At 36.6% G+C, this 17690-nt stretch overlaps 11 non-coding genes across 11 annotated transcripts; all 11 read right to left on the bottom strand.

The window, feature by feature from the left end:
* Positions 1–1139: 1139 nt before the first annotated feature.
* LOC136181611 (5S ribosomal RNA) lies at positions 1140–1258 on the bottom strand. Its single transcript, XR_010667958.1, has one exon. It is a non-coding gene; the product is annotated as a 5S ribosomal RNA (ribosomal RNA).
* Positions 1259–2681: 1423 nt separating this feature from the next.
* Positions 2682–2800, bottom strand: LOC136181603 (5S ribosomal RNA). The gene has a single exon (XR_010667950.1). It is a non-coding gene; the product is annotated as a 5S ribosomal RNA (ribosomal RNA).
* A 1423-nt stretch (positions 2801–4223) lies between these two features.
* Positions 4224–4342, bottom strand: LOC136181610 (5S ribosomal RNA). Its single transcript, XR_010667957.1, has one exon. It is a non-coding gene; the product is annotated as a 5S ribosomal RNA (ribosomal RNA).
* A 1423-nt stretch (positions 4343–5765) lies between these two features.
* LOC136181448 (5S ribosomal RNA) lies at positions 5766–5884 on the bottom strand. The gene has a single exon (XR_010667795.1). It is a non-coding gene; the product is annotated as a 5S ribosomal RNA (ribosomal RNA).
* A 1423-nt stretch (positions 5885–7307) lies between these two features.
* On the bottom strand, positions 7308–7426 carry LOC136181592 (5S ribosomal RNA). The gene has a single exon (XR_010667939.1). It is a non-coding gene; the product is annotated as a 5S ribosomal RNA (ribosomal RNA).
* Positions 7427–8843: 1417 nt separating this feature from the next.
* On the bottom strand, positions 8844–8962 carry LOC136181608 (5S ribosomal RNA). The gene has a single exon (XR_010667955.1). It is a non-coding gene; the product is annotated as a 5S ribosomal RNA (ribosomal RNA).
* Positions 8963–10385: 1423 nt separating this feature from the next.
* On the bottom strand, positions 10386–10504 carry LOC136181582 (5S ribosomal RNA). Its single transcript, XR_010667929.1, has one exon. It is a non-coding gene; the product is annotated as a 5S ribosomal RNA (ribosomal RNA).
* A 1423-nt stretch (positions 10505–11927) lies between these two features.
* LOC136181572 (5S ribosomal RNA) lies at positions 11928–12046 on the bottom strand. Its single transcript, XR_010667919.1, has one exon. It is a non-coding gene; the product is annotated as a 5S ribosomal RNA (ribosomal RNA).
* A 1423-nt stretch (positions 12047–13469) lies between these two features.
* On the bottom strand, positions 13470–13588 carry LOC136181561 (5S ribosomal RNA). The gene has a single exon (XR_010667908.1). It is a non-coding gene; the product is annotated as a 5S ribosomal RNA (ribosomal RNA).
* A 1423-nt stretch (positions 13589–15011) lies between these two features.
* On the bottom strand, positions 15012–15130 carry LOC136181550 (5S ribosomal RNA). Its single transcript, XR_010667897.1, has one exon. It is a non-coding gene; the product is annotated as a 5S ribosomal RNA (ribosomal RNA).
* Positions 15131–16553: 1423 nt separating this feature from the next.
* On the bottom strand, positions 16554–16672 carry LOC136181539 (5S ribosomal RNA). Its single transcript, XR_010667886.1, has one exon. It is a non-coding gene; the product is annotated as a 5S ribosomal RNA (ribosomal RNA).
* Between the last annotated feature and the right edge of the window lie 1018 nt (positions 16673–17690).

Below are 17690 nucleotides of genomic sequence, written 5' to 3'. Positions count from 1 at the left end.
AGATTAACTTCCCTCTTTCAAAACTGGCCTGGTTAGTACTTGGATGGGAGACCGCCTGGGAATACCAGGTGCTGTAAGCTTTTAATACCTGCTTCAGCCAGCAGGGGGCGCTGTAACCTCCTGCTATGCACTGCAGTTCTTTTTTTATTTGTCTATCATTGCTTCTACTTTCCTACAAAGTAGCTTACACTGAATTTTGATTGGGGATCATCTATAGCATATATAGGGACTGATTGTAATAATTATGAATTTTCATATAATTAGTAAGTGTTCCTTTGTGATTCCTAATGGAGGATTGTTTTTTTTAATGATTAGTTACAATGGAGAATGTGAGGGGATCAAATATGTATGCCCCACAGGGTTATGATTTCTACATGAAACATTGCAATGGCTGATTTATTCATTTGTCATTCAAGACTACCTCAAAACAAGTAAGTGGTGATAAAAACATAATTTCGAGTTGTCCCTTATATCTTAATCAATCACTGCTTAGGCTACTATAATAATCCTAAATCTTGTGTGCCTTAATGCAACATTTAAACTTGTTTCTGCTGTTCACTGTTCACAAGTTTGCAGTATTGAAAACCTTAATAAATCCACAGTAAAAGTGACGATGCAAAATGGTCAACTTCTGAAAAATCGTCAATTGATTCTGAAAAAATATTGATTGATAAGTAAGCATCACTTGTTTGCAGGTTTTTTTTAAATTCAATCTTAATAGTAATCATTTATAATAATTCCTGATTTGGTGTAAATGTTTATTATTGATGTGAAAACATTTATAATGATGGTGAATATTTCCAGTTGAATCAAATGTATAATATGGCTACCAGAGTGTTGTGGGGAAGTAAAGAGTAACCTAAGTACAAGTAATTAAAATATGTTAATGCAGTAGTCCTTACTTAAGTAGGCTACATGTACTTTTTGAATGTAAAACTGAACTTTGAAAACAGCCTCCAGAGAGCGTAATATGTATTAATACTCACTGAAAACATTGATGAAAATTGCAACACCAAAAAAAAAAGAGAGGACAGACTGCCAAATAAAATCATGTTTCATTTTCCACTGGCCTGTTTCTCTCAGTCCTTTCTCCACTAGTGAGGCAACAGCGCCCTCTTCTGGCTAAAGGAGGTATTAAAAGCTTACAGCACCTGGTATTCCCAGGCGGTCTCCCATCCAAGTACTAAGCAGGCCCGACCCTGCTTAGCTTCCGAGATCGGACGAGATCGGGCGTGTTCAGGGTGGTATGGCCGTAAGCGAATGAACAGGTTGTTAAAGGGTTATTTATACATACTTAGGTTTAAAGTAACACCTCGCCAAAATTAGAGCAAGTGACTATGACCTAGTTGATTTTATTACTTTTCTACTCAAACGTGTGGGCCTATGGATAGACTTACACTTAATCTTACTAGATTCAGCAATACTTTGACGCTGGGAGTTAACTAAAGACTTGCAGCTTGTTTTTAAGACTTGTTTCACGACTTGCGGGCAAACTGAACGTTCAAACGTCTGATAAACACATTGAACAAACCGATTCCGTGAAGATTAACTTCCCTCTTTCAAAACTGGCCTGGTTAGTACTTGGATGGGAGACCGCCTGGGAATCCCAGGTGCTGTAAGCTTTTAATACCTGCTTCAGCCAGCAGGGGGCGCTGTAACCTCCTGCTATGCACTGCAGTTCTTTTTTTATTTGTCTATCATTGCTTCTACTTTCCTACAAAGTAGCTTACACTGAATTTTGATTGGGGATCATCTATAGCATATATAGGGACTGATTGTAATAATTATGAATTTTCATATAATTAGTAAGTGTTCCTTTGTGATTCCTAATGGAGGATTGTTTTTTTTAATGATTAGTTACAATGGAGAATGTGAGGGGATCAAATATGTATGCCCCACAGGGTTATGATTTCTACATGAAACATTGCAATGGCTGATTTATTCATTTGTCATTCAAGATTACCTCAAAACAAGTAAGTGGTGATAAAAACATAATTTCGAGTTGTCCCTTATATCTTAATCAATCACTGCTTAGGCTACTATAATAATCCTAAATCTTGTGTGCCTTAATGCAACATTTAAACTTATTTCTGCTGTTCACTGTTCACAAGTTTGCAGTATTGAAAACCTTAATAAATCCACAGTAAAAGTGACGATGCAAAATGGTCAACTTCTGAAAAATCGTCAATTGATTCTGAAAAAATATTGATTGATAAGTAAGCATCACTTGTTTGCAGGTTTTTTTTAAATTCAATCTTAATAGTAATCATTTATAATAATTCCTGATTTGGTGTAAATGTTTATTATTGATGTGAAAACATTTATAATGATGGTGAATATTTCCAGTTGAATCAAATGTATAATATGGCTACCAGAGTGTTGTGGGGAAGTAAAGAGTAACCTAAGTACAAGTAATTAAAATATGTTAATGCAGTAGTCCTTACTTAAGTAGGCTACATGTACTTTTTGAATGTAAAACTGAACTTTGAAAACAGCCTCCAGAGAGCGTAATATGTATTAATACTCACTGAAAACATTGATGAAAATTGCAACAACAAAAAAAAAAGAGAGGACAGACTGCCAAATAAAATCATGTTTCATTTTCCACTGGCCTGTTTCTCTCAGTCCTTTCTCCACTAGTGAGGCAACAGCGCCCTCTTCTGGCTAAAGGAGGTATTAAAAGCTTACAGCACCTGGTATTCCCAGGCGGTCTCCCATCCAAGTACTAACCAGGCCCGACCCTGCTTAGCTTCCGAGATCGGACGAGATCGGGCGTGTTCAGGGTGGTATGGCCGTAAGCGAATGAACAGGTTGTTAAAGGGTTATTTATACATACTTAGGTTTAAAGTAACACCTCGCCAAAATTAGAGCAAGTGACTATGACCTAGTTGATTTTATTACTTTTCTACTCAAACGTGTGGGCCTATGGATAGACTTACACTTAATCTTACTAGATTCAGCAATACTTTGACGCTGGGAGTTAACCAAAGACTTGCAGCTTGTTTTTAAGACTTGTTTCACGACTTGCGGGCAAACTGAACGTTCAAACGTCTGATAAACACATTGAACAAACCGATTCCGTGAAGATTAACTTCCCTCTTTCAAAACTGGCCTGGTTAGTACTTGGATGGGAGACCGCCTGGGAATACCAGGTGCTGTAAGCTTTTAATACCTGCTTCAGCCAGCAGGGGGCGCTGTAACCTCCTGCTATGCACTGCAGTTCTTTTTTTATTTGTCTATCATTGCTTCTACTTTCCTACAAAGTAGCTTACACTGAATTTTGATTGGGGATCATCTATAGCATATATAGGGACTGATTGTAATAATTATGAATTTTCATATAATTAGTAAGTGTTCCTTTGTGATTCCTAATGGAGGATTGTTTTTTTTAATGATTAGTTACAATGGAGAATGTGAGGGGATCAAATATGTATGCCCCACAGGGTTATGATTTCTACATGAAACATTGCAATGGCTGATTTATTCATTTGTCATTCAAGACTACCTCAAAACAAGTAAGTGGTGATAAAAACATAATTTCGAGTTGTCCCTTATATCTTAATCAATCACTGCTTAGGCTACTATAATAATCCTAAATCTTGTGTGCCTTAATGCAACATTTAAACTTGTTTCTGCTGTTCACTGTTCACAAGTTTGCAGTATTGAAAACCTTAATAAATCCACAGTAAAAGTGACGATGCAAAATGGTCAACTTCTGAAAAATCGTCAATTGATTCTGAAAAAATATTGATTGATAAGTAAGCATCACTTGTTTGCAGGTTTTTTTTAAATTCAATCTTAATAGTAATCATTTATAATAATTCCTGATTTGGTGTAAATGTTTATTATTGATGTGAAAACATTTATAATGATGGTGAATATTTCCAGTTGAATCAAATGTATAATATGGCTACCAGAGTGTTGTGGGGAAGTAAAGAGTAACCTAAGTACAAGTAATTAAAATATGTTAATGCAGTAGTCCTTACTTAAGTAGGCTACATGTACTTTTTGAATGTAAAACTGAACTTTGAAAACAGCCTCCAGAGAGCGTAATATGTATTAATACTCACTGAAAACATTGATGAAAATTGCAACACCAAAAAAAAAAGAGAGGACAGACTGCCAAATAAAATCATGTTTCATTTTCCACTGGCCTGTTTCTCTCAGTCCTTTCTCCACTAGTGAGGCAACAGCGCCCTCTTCTGGCTAAAGGAGGTATTAAAAGCTTACAGCACCTGGTATTCCCAGGCGGTCTCCCATCCAAGTACTAAGCAGGCCCGACCCTGCTTAGCTTCCGAGATCGGACGAGATCGGGCGTGTTCAGGGTGGTATGGCCGTAAGCGAATGAACAGGTTGTTAAAGGGTTATTTATACATACTTAGGTTTAAAGTAACACCTCGCCAAAATTAGAGCAAGTGACTATGACCTAGTTGATTTTATTACTTTTCTACTCAAACGTGTGGGCCTATGGATAGACTTACACTTAATCTTACTAGATTCAGCAATACTTTGACGCTGGGAGTTAACTAAAGACTTGCAGCTTGTTTTTAAGACTTGTTTCACGACTTGCGGGCAAACTGAACGTTCAAACGTCTGATAAACACATTGAACAAACCGATTCCGTGAAGATTAACTTCCCTCTTTCAAAACTGGCCTGGTTAGTACTTGGATGGGAGACCGCCTGGGAATACCAGGTGCTGTAAGCTTTTAATACCTGCTTCAGCCAGCAGGGGGCGCTGTAACCTCCTGCTATGCACTGCAGTTCTTTTTTTATTTGTCTATCATTGCTTCTACTTTCCTACAAAGTAGCTTACACTGAATTTTGATTGGGGATCATCTATAGCATATATAGGGACTGATTGTAATAATTATGAATTTTCATATAATTAGTAAGTGTTCCTTTGTGATTCCTAATGGAGGATTGTTTTTTTTAATGATTAGTTACAATGGAGAATGTGAGGGGATCAAATATGTATGCCCCACAGGGTTATGATTTCTACATGAAACATTGCAATGGCTGATTTATTCATTTGTCATTCAAGATTACCTCAAAACAAGTAAGTGGTGATAAAAACATAATTTCGAGTTGTCCCTTATATCTTAATCAATCACTGCTTAGGCTACTATAATAATCCTAAATCTTGTGTGCCTTAATGCAACATTTAAACTTATTTCTGCTGTTCACTGTTCACAAGTTTGCAGTATTGAAAACCTTAATAAATCCACAGTAAAAGTGACGATGCAAAATGGTCAACTTCTGAAAAATCGTCAATTGATTCTGAAAAAATATTGATTGATAAGTAAGCATCACTTGTTTGCAGGTTTTTTTTAAATTCAATCTTAATAGTAATCATTTATAATAATTCCTGATTTGGTGTAAATGTTTATTATTGATGTGAAAACATTTATAATGATGGTGAATATTTCCAGTTGAATCAAATGTATAATATGGCTACCAGAGTGTTGTGGGGAAGTAAAGAGTAACCTAAGTACAAGTAATTAAAATATGTTAATGCAGTAGTCCTTACGTAAGTAGGCTACATGTACTTTTTGAATGTAAAACTGAACTTTGAAAACAGCCTCCAGAGAGCGTAATATGTATTAATACTCACTGAAAACATTGATGAAAATTGCAACAACAAAAAAAAAAGAGAGGACAGACTGCCAAATAAAATCATGTTTCATTTTCCACTGGCCTGTTTCTCTCAGTCCTTTCTCCACTAGTGAGGCAACAGCGCCCTCTTCTGGCTAAAGGAGGTATTAAAAGCTTACAGCACCTGGTATTCCCAGGCGGTCTCCCATCCAAGTACTAACCAGGCCCGACCCTGCTTAGCTTCCGAGATCGGACGAGATCGGGCGTGTTCAGGGTGGTATGGCCGTAAGTGAATGAACAGGTTGTTAAAGGGTTATTTATACATACTTAGGTTTAAAGTAACACCTCGCCAAAATTAGAGCAAGTGACTATGACCTAGTTGATTTTATTACTTTTCTACTCAAACGTGTGGGCCTATGGATAGACTTACACTTAATCTTACTAGATTCAGCAATACTTTGACGCTGGGAGTTAACTAAAGACTTGCAGCTTGTTTTTAAGACTTGTTTCACGACTTGCGGGCAAACTGAACGTTCAAACGTCTGATAAACACATTGAACAAACCGATTCCGTGAAGATTAACTTCCCTCTTTCAAAACTGGCCTGGTTAGTACTTGGATGGGAGACCGCCTGGGAATACCAGGTGCTGTAAGCTTTTAATACCTGCTTCAGCCAGCAGGGGGCGCTGTAACCTCCTGCTATGCACTGCAGTTCTTTTTTTATTTGTCTATCATTGCTTCTACTTTCCTACAAAGTAGCTTACACTGAATTTTGATTGGGGATCATCTATAGCATATATAGGGACTGATTGTAATAATTATGAATTTTCATATAATTAGTAAGTGTTCCTTTGTGATTCCTAATGGAGGATTGTTTTTTTTAATGATTAGTTACAATGGAGAATGTGAGGGGATCAAATATGTATGCCCCACAGGGTTATGATTTCTACATGAAACATTGCAATGGCTGATTTATTCATTTGTCATTCAAGATTACCTCAAAACAAGTAAGTGGTGATAAAAACATAATTTCGAGTTGTCCCTTATATCTTAATCAATCACTGCTTAGGCTACTATAATAATCCTAAATCTTGTGTGCCTTAATGCAACATTTAAACTTATTTCTGCTGTTCACTGTTCACAAGTTTGCAGTATTGAAAACCTTAATAAATCCACAGTAAAAGTGACGATGCAAAATGGTCAACTTCTGAAAAATCGTCAATTGATTCTGAAAAAATATTGATTGATAAGTAAGCATCACTTGTTTGCAGGTTTTTTTTAAATTCAATCTTAATAGTAATCATTTATAATAATTCCTGATTTGGTGTAAATGTTTATTATTGATGTGAAAACATTTATAATGATGGTGAATATTTCCAGTTGAATCAAATGTATAATATGGCTACCAGAGTGTTGTGGGGAAGTAAAGAGTAACCTAAGTACAAGTAATTAAAATATGTTAATGCAGTAGTCCTTACTTAAGTAGGCTACATGTACTTTTTGAATGTAAAACTGAACTTTGAAAACAGCCTCCAGAGAGCGTAATATGTATTAATACTCACTGAAAACATTGATGAAAATTGCAACAACAAAAAAAAAAGAGAGGACAGACTGCCAAATAAAATCATGTTTCATTTTCCACTGGCCTGTTTCTCTCAGTCCTTTCTCCACTAGTGAGGCAACAGCGCCCTCTTCTGGCTAAAGGAGGTATTAAAAGCTTACAGCACCTGGTATTCCCAGGCGGTCTCCCATCCAAGTACTAACCAGGCCCGACCCTGCTTAGCTTCCGAGATCGGACGAGATCGGGCGTGTTCAGGGTGGTATGGCCGTAAGCGAATGAACAGGTTGTTAAAGGGTTATTTATACATACTTAGGTTTAAAGTAACACCTCGCCAAAATTAGAGCAAGTGACTATGACCTAGTTGATTTTATTACTTTTCTACTCAAACGTGTGGGCCTATGGATAGACTTACACTTAATCTTACTAGATTCAGCAATACTTTGACGCTGGGAGTTAACCAAAGACTTGCAGCTTGTTTTTAAGACTTGTTTCACGACTTGCGGGCAAACTGAACGTTCAAACGTCTGATAAACACATTGAACAAACCGATTCCGTGAAGATTAACTTCCCTCTTTCAAAACTGGCCTGGTTAGTACTTGGATGGGAGACCGCCTGGGAATACCAGGTGCTGTAAGCTTTTAATACCTGCTTCAGCCAGCAGGGGGCGCTGTAACCTCCTGCTATGCACTGCAGTTCTTTTTTTATTTGTCTATCATTGCTTCTACTTTCCTACAAAGTAGCTTACACTGAATTTTGATTGGGGATCATCTATAGCATATATAGGGACTGATTGTAATAATTATGAATTTTCATATAATTAGTAAGTGTTCCTTTGTGATTCCTAATGGAGGATTGTTTTTTTTAATGATTAGTTACAATGGAGAATGTGAGGGGATCAAATATGTATGCCCCACAGGGTTATGATTTCTACATGAAACATTGCAATGGCTGATTTATTCATTTGTCATTCAAGACTACCTCAAAACAAGTAAGTGGTGATAAAAACATAATTTCGAGTTGTCCCTTATATCTTAATCAATCACTGCTTAGGCTACTATAATAATCCTAAATCTTGTGTGCCTTAATGCAACATTTAAACTTATTTCTGCTGTTCACTGTTCACAAGTTTGAAGTATTGAAAACCTTAATAAATCCACAGTAAAAGTGACGATGCAAAATGGTCAACTTCTGAAAAATCGTCAATTGATTCTGAAAAAATATTGATTGATAAGTAAGCATCACTTGTTTGCAGGTTTTTTTTAAATTCAATCTTAATAGTAATCATTTATAATAATTCCTGATTTGGTGTAAATGTTTATTATTGATGTGAAAACATTTATAATGATGGTGAATATTTCCAGTTGAATCAAATGTATAATATGGCTACCAGAGTGTTGTGGGGAAGTAAAGAGTAACCTAAGTACAAGTAATTAAAATATGTTAATGCAGTAGTCCTTACGTAAGTAGGCTACATGTACTTTTTGAATGTAAAACTGAACTTTGAAAACAGCCTCCAGAGAGCGTAATATGTATTAATACTCACTGAAAACATTGATGAAAATTGCAACAAAAAAAAAGAGGACAGACTGCCAAATAAAATCATGTTTCATTTTCCACTGGCCTGTTTCTCTCAGTCCTTTCTCCACTAGTGAGGCAACAGCGCCCTCTTCTGGCTAAAGGAGGTATTAAAAGCTTACAGCACCTGGTATTCCCAGGCGGTCTCCCATCCAAGTACTAAGCAGGCCCGACCCTGCTTAGCTTCCGAGATCGGACGAGATCGGGCGTGTTCAGGGTGGTATGGCCGTAAGCGAATGAACAGGTTGTTAAAGGGTTATTTATACATACTTAGGTTTAAAGTAACACCTCGCCAAAATTAGAGCAAGTGACTATGACCTAGTTGATTTTATTACTTTTCTACTCAAACGTGTGGGCCTATGGATAGACTTACACTTAATCTTACTAGATTCAGCAATACTTTGACGCTGGGAGTTAACTAAAGACTTGCAGCTTGTTTTTAAGACTTGTTTCACGACTTGCGGGCAAACTGAACGTTCAAACGTCTGATAAACACATTGAACAAACCGATTCCGTGAAGATTAACTTCCCTCTTTCAAAACTGGCCTGGTTAGTACTTGGATGGGAGACCGCCTGGGAATCCCAGGTGCTGTAAGCTTTTAATACCTGCTTCAGCCAGCAGGGGGCGCTGTAACCTCCTGCTATGCACTGCAGTTCTTTTTTTATTTGTCTATCATTGCTTCTACTTTCCTACAAAGTAGCTTACACTGAATTTTGATTGGGGATCATCTATAGCATATATAGGGACTGATTGTAATAATTATGAATTTTCATATAATTAGTAAGTGTTCCTTTGTGATTCCTAATGGAGGATTGTTTTTTTTAATGATTAGTTACAATGGAGAATGTGAGGGGATCAAATATGTATGCCCCACAGGGTTATGATTTCTACATGAAACATTGCAATGGCTGATTTATTCATTTGTCATTCAAGATTACCTCAAAACAAGTAAGTGGTGATAAAAACATAATTTCGAGTTGTCCCTTATATCTTAATCAATCACTGCTTAGGCTACTATAATAATCCTAAATCTTGTGTGCCTTAATGCAACATTTAAACTTATTTCTGCTGTTCACTGTTCACAAGTTTGCAGTATTGAAAACCTTAATAAATCCACAGTAAAAGTGACGATGCAAAATGGTCAACTTCTGAAAAATCGTCAATTGATTCTGAAAAAATATTGATTGATAAGTAAGCATCACTTGTTTGCAGGTTTTTTTTAAATTCAATCTTAATAGTAATCATTTATAATAATTCCTGATTTGGTGTAAATGTTTATTATTGATGTGAAAACATTTATAATGATGGTGAATATTTCCAGTTGAATCAAATGTATAATATGGCTACCAGAGTGTTGTGGGGAAGTAAAGAGTAACCTAAGTACAAGTAATTAAAATATGTTAATGCAGTAGTCCTTACTTAAGTAGGCTACATGTACTTTTTGAATGTAAAACTGAACTTTGAAAACAGCCTCCAGAGAGCGTAATATGTATTAATACTCACTGAAAACATTGATGAAAATTGCAACAACAAAAAAAAAAGAGAGGACAGACTGCCAAATAAAATCATGTTTCATTTTCCACTGGCCTGTTTCTCTCAGTCCTTTCTCCACTAGTGAGGCAACAGCGCCCTCTTCTGGCTAAAGGAGGTATTAAAAGCTTACAGCACCTGGTATTCCCAGGCGGTCTCCCATCCAAGTACTAACCAGGCCCGACCCTGCTTAGCTTCCGAGATCGGACGAGATCGGGCGTGTTCAGGGTGGTATGGCCGTAAGCGAATGAACAGGTTGTTAAAGGGTTATTTATACATACTTAGGTTTAAAGTAACACCTCGCCAAAATTAGAGCAAGTGACTATGACCTAGTTGATTTTATTACTTTTCTACTCAAACGTGTGGGCCTATGGATAGACTTACACTTAATCTTACTAGATTCAGCAATACTTTGACGCTGGGAGTTAACTAAAGACTTGCAGCTTGTTTTTAAGACTTGTTTCACGACTTGCGGGCAAACTGAACGTTCAAACGTCTGATAAACACATTGAACAAACCGATTCCGTGAAGATTAACTTCCCTCTTTCAAAACTGGCCTGGTTAGTACTTGGATGGGAGACCGCCTGGGAATACCAGGTGCTGTAAGCTTTTAATACCTGCTTCAGCCAGCAGGGGGCGCTGTAACCTCCTGCTATGCACTGCAGTTCTTTTTTTATTTGTCTATCATTGCTTCTACTTTCCTACAAAGTAGCTTACACTGAATTTTGATTGGGGATCATCTATAGCATATATAGGGACTGATTGTAATAATTATGAATTTTCATATAATTAGTAAGTGTTCCTTTGTGATTCCTAATGGAGGATTGTTTTTTTTAATGATTAGTTACAATGGAGAATGTGAGGGGATCAAATATGTATGCCCCACAGGGTTATGATTTCTACATGAAACATTGCAATGGCTGATTTATTCATTTGTCATTCAAGATTACCTCAAAACAAGTAAGTGGTGATAAAAACATAATTTCGAGTTGTCCCTTATATCTTAATCAATCACTGCTTAGGCTACTATAATAATCCTAAATCTTGTGTGCCTTAATGCAACATTTAAACTTATTTCTGCTGTTCACTGTTCACAAGTTTGCAGTATTGAAAACCTTAATAAATCCACAGTAAAAGTGACGATGCAAAATGGTCAACTTCTGAAAAATCGTCAATTGATTCTGAAAAAATATTGATTGATAAGTAAGCATCACTTGTTTGCAGGTTTTTTTTAAATTCAATCTTAATAGTAATCATTTATAATAATTCCTGATTTGGTGTAAATGTTTATTATTGATGTGAAAACATTTATAATGATGGTGAATATTTCCAGTTGAATCAAATGTATAATATGGCTACCAGAGTGTTGTGGGGAAGTAAAGAGTAACCTAAGTACAAGTAATTAAAATATGTTAATGCAGTAGTCCTTACTTAAGTAGGCTACATGTACTTTTTGAATGTAAAACTGAACTTTGAAAACAGCCTCCAGAGAGCGTAATATGTATTAATACTCACTGAAAACATTGATGAAAATTGCAACAACAAAAAAAAAAGAGAGGACAGACTGCCAAATAAAATCATGTTTCATTTTCCACTGGCCTGTTTCTCTCAGTCCTTTCTCCACTAGTGAGGCAACAGCGCCCTCTTCTGGCTAAAGGAGGTATTAAAAGCTTACAGCACCTGGTATTCCCAGGCGGTCTCCCATCCAAGTACTAACCAGGCCCGACCCTGCTTAGCTTCCGAGATCGGACGAGATCGGGCGTGTTCAGGGTGGTATGGCCGTAAGCGAATGAACAGGTTGTTAAAGGGTTATTTATACATACTTAGGTTTAAAGTAACACCTCGCCAAAATTAGAGCAAGTGACTATGACCTAGTTGATTTTATTACTTTTCTACTCAAACGTGTGGGCCTATGGATAGACTTACACTTAATCTTACTAGATTCAGCAATACTTTGACGCTGGGAGTTAACTAAAGACTTGCAGCTTGTTTTTAAGACTTGTTTCACGACTTGCGGGCAAACTGAACGTTCAAACGTCTGATAAACACATTGAACAAACCGATTCCGTGAAGATTAACTTCCCTCTTTCAAAACTGGCCTGGTTAGTACTTGGATGGGAGACCGCCTGGGAATCCCAGGTGCTGTAAGCTTTTAATACCTGCTTCAGCCAGCAGGGGGCGCTGTAACCTCCTGCTATGCACTGCAGTTCTTTTTTTATTTGTCTATCATTGCTTCTACTTTCCTACAAAGTAGCTTACACTGAATTTTGATTGGGGATCATCTATAGCATATATAGGGACTGATTGTAATAATTATGAATTTTCATATAATTAGTAAGTGTTCCTTTGTGATTCCTAATGGAGGATTGTTTTTTTTAATGATTAGTTACAATGGAGAATGTGAGGGGATCAAATATGTATGCCCCACAGGGTTATGATTTCTACATGAAACATTGCAATGGCTGATTTATTCATTTGTCATTCAAGATTACCTTAAAACAAGTAAGTGGTGATAAAAACATAATTTCGAGTTGTCCCTTATATCTTAATCAATCACTGCTTAGGCTACTATAATAATCCTAAATCTTGTGTGCCTTAATGCAACATTTAAACTTATTTCTGCTGTTCACTGTTCACAAGTTTGAAGTATTGAAAACCTTAATAAATCCACAGTAAAAGTGACGATGCAAAATGGTCAACTTCTGAAAAATCGTCAATTGATTCTGAAAAAATATTGATTGATAAGTAAGCATCACTTGTTTGCAGGTTTTTTTTAAATTCAATCTTAATAGTAATCATTTATAATAATTCCTGATTTGGTGTAAATGTTTATTATTGATGTGAAAACATTTATAATGATGGTGAATATTTCCAGTTGAATCAAATGTATAATATGGCTACCAGGGTGTTGTGGGGAAGTAAAGAGTAACCTAAGTACAAGTAATTAAAATATGTTAATGCAGTAGTCCTTACTTAAGTAGGCTACATGTACTTTTTGAATGTAAAACTGAACTTTGAAAACAGCCTCCAGAGAGCGTAATATGTATTAATACTCACTGAAAACATTGATGAAAATTGCAACAACAACAAAAAAAGAGAGGACAGACTGCCAAATAAAATCATGTTTCATTTTCCACTGGCCTGTTTCTCTCAGTCCTTTCTCCACTAGTGAGGCAACAGCGCCCTCTTCTGGCTAAAGGAGGTATTAAAAGCTTACAGCACCTGGTATTCCCAGGCGGTCTCCCATCCAAGTACTAACCAGGCCCGACCCTGCTTAGCTTCCGAGATCGGACGAGATCGGGCGTGTTCAGGGTGGTATGGCCGTAAGCGAATGAACAGGTTGTTAAAGGGTTATTTATACATACTTAGGTTTAAAGTAACACCTCGCCAAAATTAGAGCAAGTGACTATGACCTAGTTGATTTTATTACTTTTCTACTCAAACGTGTGGGCCTATGGATAGACTTACACTTAATCTTACTAGATTCAGCAATACTTTGACGCTGGGAGTTAACTAAAGACTTGCAGCTTGTTTTTAAGACTTGTTTCACGACTTGCGGGCAAACTGAACGTTCAAACGTCTGATAAACACATTGAACAAACCGATTCCGTGAAGATTAACTTCCCTCTTTCAAAACTGGCCTGGTTAGTACTTGGATGGGAGACCGCCTGGGAATCCCAGGTGCTGTAAGCTTTTAATACCTGCTTCAGCCAGCAGGGGGCGCTGTAACCTCCTGCTATGCACTGCAGTTCTTTTTTTATTTGTCTATCATTGCTTCTACTTTCCTACAAAGTAGCTTACACTGAATTTTGATTGGGGATCATCTATAGCATATATAGGGACTGATTGTAATAATTATGAATTTTCATATAATTAGTAAGTGTTCCTTTGTGATTCCTAATGGAGGATTGTTTTTTTTAATGATTAGTTACAATGGAGAATGTGAGGGGATCAAATATGTATGCCCCACAGGGTTATGATTTCTACATGAAACATTGCAATGGCTGATTTATTCATTTGTCATTCAAGATTACCTCAAAACAAGTAAGTGGTGATAAAAACATAATTTCGAGTTGTCCCTTATATCTTAATCAATCACTGCTTAGGCTACTATAATAATCCTAAATCTTGTGTGCCTTAATGCAACATTTAAACTTATTTCTGCTGTTCACTGTTCACAAGTTTGCAGTATTGAAAACCTTAATAAATCCACAGTAAAAGTGACGATGCAAAATGGTCAACTTCTGAAAAATCGTCAATTGATTCTGAAAAAATATTGATTGATAAGTAAGCATCACTTGTTTGCAGGTTTTTTTTAAATTCAATCTTAATAGTAATCATTTATAATAATTCCTGATTTGGTGTAAATGTTTATTATTGATGTGAAAACATTTATAATGATGGTGAATATTTCCAGTTGAATCAAATGTATAATATGGCTACCAGAGTGTTGTGGGGAAGTAAAGAGTAACCTAAGTACAAGTAATTAAAATATGTTAATGCAGTAGTCCTTACTTAAGTAGGCTACATGTACTTTTTGAATGTAAAACTGAACTTTGAAAACAGCCTCCAGAGAGCGTAATATGTATTAATACTCACTGAAAACATTGATGAAAATTGCAACAACAAAAAAAAAAGAGAGGACAGACTGCCAAATAAAATCATGTTTCATTTTCCACTGGCCTGTTTCTCTCAGTCCTTTCTCCACTAGTGAGGCAACAGCGCCCTCTTCTGGCTAAAGGAGGTATTAAAAGCTTACAGCACCTGGTATTCCCAGGCGGTCTCCCATCCAAGTACTAACCAGGCCCGACCCTGCTTAGCTTCCGAGATCGGACGAGATCGGGCGTGTTCAGGGTGGTATGGCCGTAAGCGAATGAACAGGTTGTTAAAGGGTTATTTATACATACTTAGGTTTAAAGTAACACCTCGCCAAAATTAGAGCAAGTGACTATGACCTAGTTGATTTTATTACTTTTCTACTCAAACGTGTGGGCCTATGGATAGACTTACACTTAATCTTACTAGATTCAGCAATACTTTGACGCTGGGAGTTAACTAAAGACTTGCAGCTTGTTTTTAAGACTTGTTTCACGACTTGCGGGCAAACTGAACGTTCAAACGTCTGATAAACACATTGAACAAACCGATTCCGTGAAGATTAACTTCCCTCTTTCAAAACTGGCCTGGTTAGTACTTGGATGGGAGACCGCCTGGGAATCCCAGGTGCTGTAAGCTTTTAATACCTGCTTCAGCCAGCAGGGGGCGCTGTAACCTCCTGCTATGCACTGCAGTTCTTTTTTTATTTGTCTATCATTGCTTCTACTTTCCTACAAAGTAGCTTACACTGAATTTTGATTGGGGATCATCTATAGCATATATAGGGACTGATTGTAATAATTATGAATTTTCATATAATTAGTAAGTGTTCCTTTGTGATTCCTAATGGAGGATTGTTTTTTTTAATGATTAGTTACAATGGAGAATGTGAGGGGATCAAATATGTATGCCCCACAGGGTTATGATTTCTACATGAAACATTGCAATGGCTGATTTATTCATTTGTCATTCAAGATTACCTCAAAACAAGTAAGTGGTGATAAAAACATAATTTCGAGTTGTCCCTTATATCTTAATCAATCACTGCTTAGGCTACTATAATAATCCTAAATCTTGTGTGCCTTAATGCAACATTTAAACTTATTTCTGCTGTTCACTGTTCACAAGTTTGCAGTATTGAAAACCTTAATAAATCCACAGTAAAAGTGACGATGCAAAATGGTCAACTTCTGAAAAATCGTCAATTGATTCTGAAAAAATATTGATTGATAAGTAAGCATCACTTGTTTGCAGGTTTTTTTTAAATTCAATCTTAATAGTAATCATTTATAATAATTCCTGATTTGGTGTAAATGTTTATTATTGATGTGAAAACATTTATAATGATGGTGAATATTTCCAGTTGAATCAAATGTATAATATGGCTACCAGAGTGTTGTGGGGAAGTAAAGAGTAACCTAAGTACAAGTAATTAAAATATGTTAATGCAGTAGTCCTTACTTAAGTAGGCTACATGTACTTTTTGAATGTAAAACTGAACTTTGAAAACAGCCTCCAGAGAGCGTAATATGTATTAATACTCACTGAAAACATTGATGAAAATTGCAACAACAAAAAAAAAAGAGAGGACAGACTGCCAAATAAAATCATGTTTCATTTTCCACTGGCCTGTTTCTCTCAGTCCTTTCTCCACTAGTGAGGCAACAGCGCCCTCTTCTGGCTAAAGGAGGTATTAAAAGCTTACAGCACCTGGTATTCCCAGGCGGTCTCCCATCCAAGTACTAACCAGGCCCGACCCTGCTTAGCTTCCGAGATCGGACGAGATCGGGCGTGTTCAGGGTGGTATGGCCGTAAGCGAATGAACAGGTTGTTAAAGGGTTATTTATACATACTTAGGTTTAAAGTAACACCTCGCCAAAATTAGAGCAAGTGACTATGACCTAGTTGATTTTATTACTTTTCTACTCAAACGTGTGGGCCTATGGATAGACTTACACTTAATCTTACTAGATTCAGCAATACTTTGACGCTGGGAGTTAACTAAAGACTTGCAGCTTGTTTTTAAGACTTGTTTCACGACTTGCGGGCAAACTGAACGTTCAAACGTCTGATAAACACATTGAACAAACCGATTCCGTGAAGATTAACTTCCCTCTTTCAAAACTGGCCTGGTTAGTACTTGGATGGGAGACCGCCTGGGAATCCCAGGTGCTGTAAGCTTTTAATACCTGCTTCAGCCAGCAGGGGGCGCTGTAACCTCCTGCTATGCACTGCAGTTCTTTTTTTATTTGTCTATCATTGCTTCTACTTTCCTACAAAGTAGCTTACACTGAATTTTGATTGGGGATCATCTATAGCATATATAGGGACTGATTGTAATAATTATGAATTTTCATATAATTAGTAAGTGTTCCTTTGTGATTCCTAATGGAGGATTGTTTTTTTTAATGATTAGTTACAATGGAGAATGTGAGGGGATCAAATATGTATGCCCCACAGGGTTATGATTTCTACATGAAACATTGCAATGGCTGATTTATTCATTTGTCATTCAAGATTACCTCAAAACAAGTAAGTGGTGATAAAAACATAATTTCGAGTTGTCCCTTATATCTTAATCAATCACTGCTTAGGCTACTATAATAATCCTAAATCTTGTGTGCCTTAATGCAACATTTAAACTTATTTCTGCTGTTCACTGTTCACAAGTTTGCAGTATTGAAAACCTTAATAAATCCACAGTAAAAGTGACGATGCAAAATGGTCAACTTCTGAAAAATCGTCAATTGATTCTGAAAAAATATTGATTGATAAGTAAGCATCACTTGTTTGCAGGTTTTTTTTAAATTCAATCTTAATAGTAATCATTTATAA

Source organism: Labrus bergylta, chromosome 13, assembly GCF_963930695.1.
Source record: "Labrus bergylta chromosome 13, fLabBer1.1, whole genome shotgun sequence".
In the NCBI taxonomy this organism is placed as follows: domain Eukaryota; kingdom Metazoa; phylum Chordata; class Actinopteri; order Labriformes; family Labridae; genus Labrus; species Labrus bergylta.
This window is presented reverse-complemented; position numbering and strand designations above follow the sequence as displayed.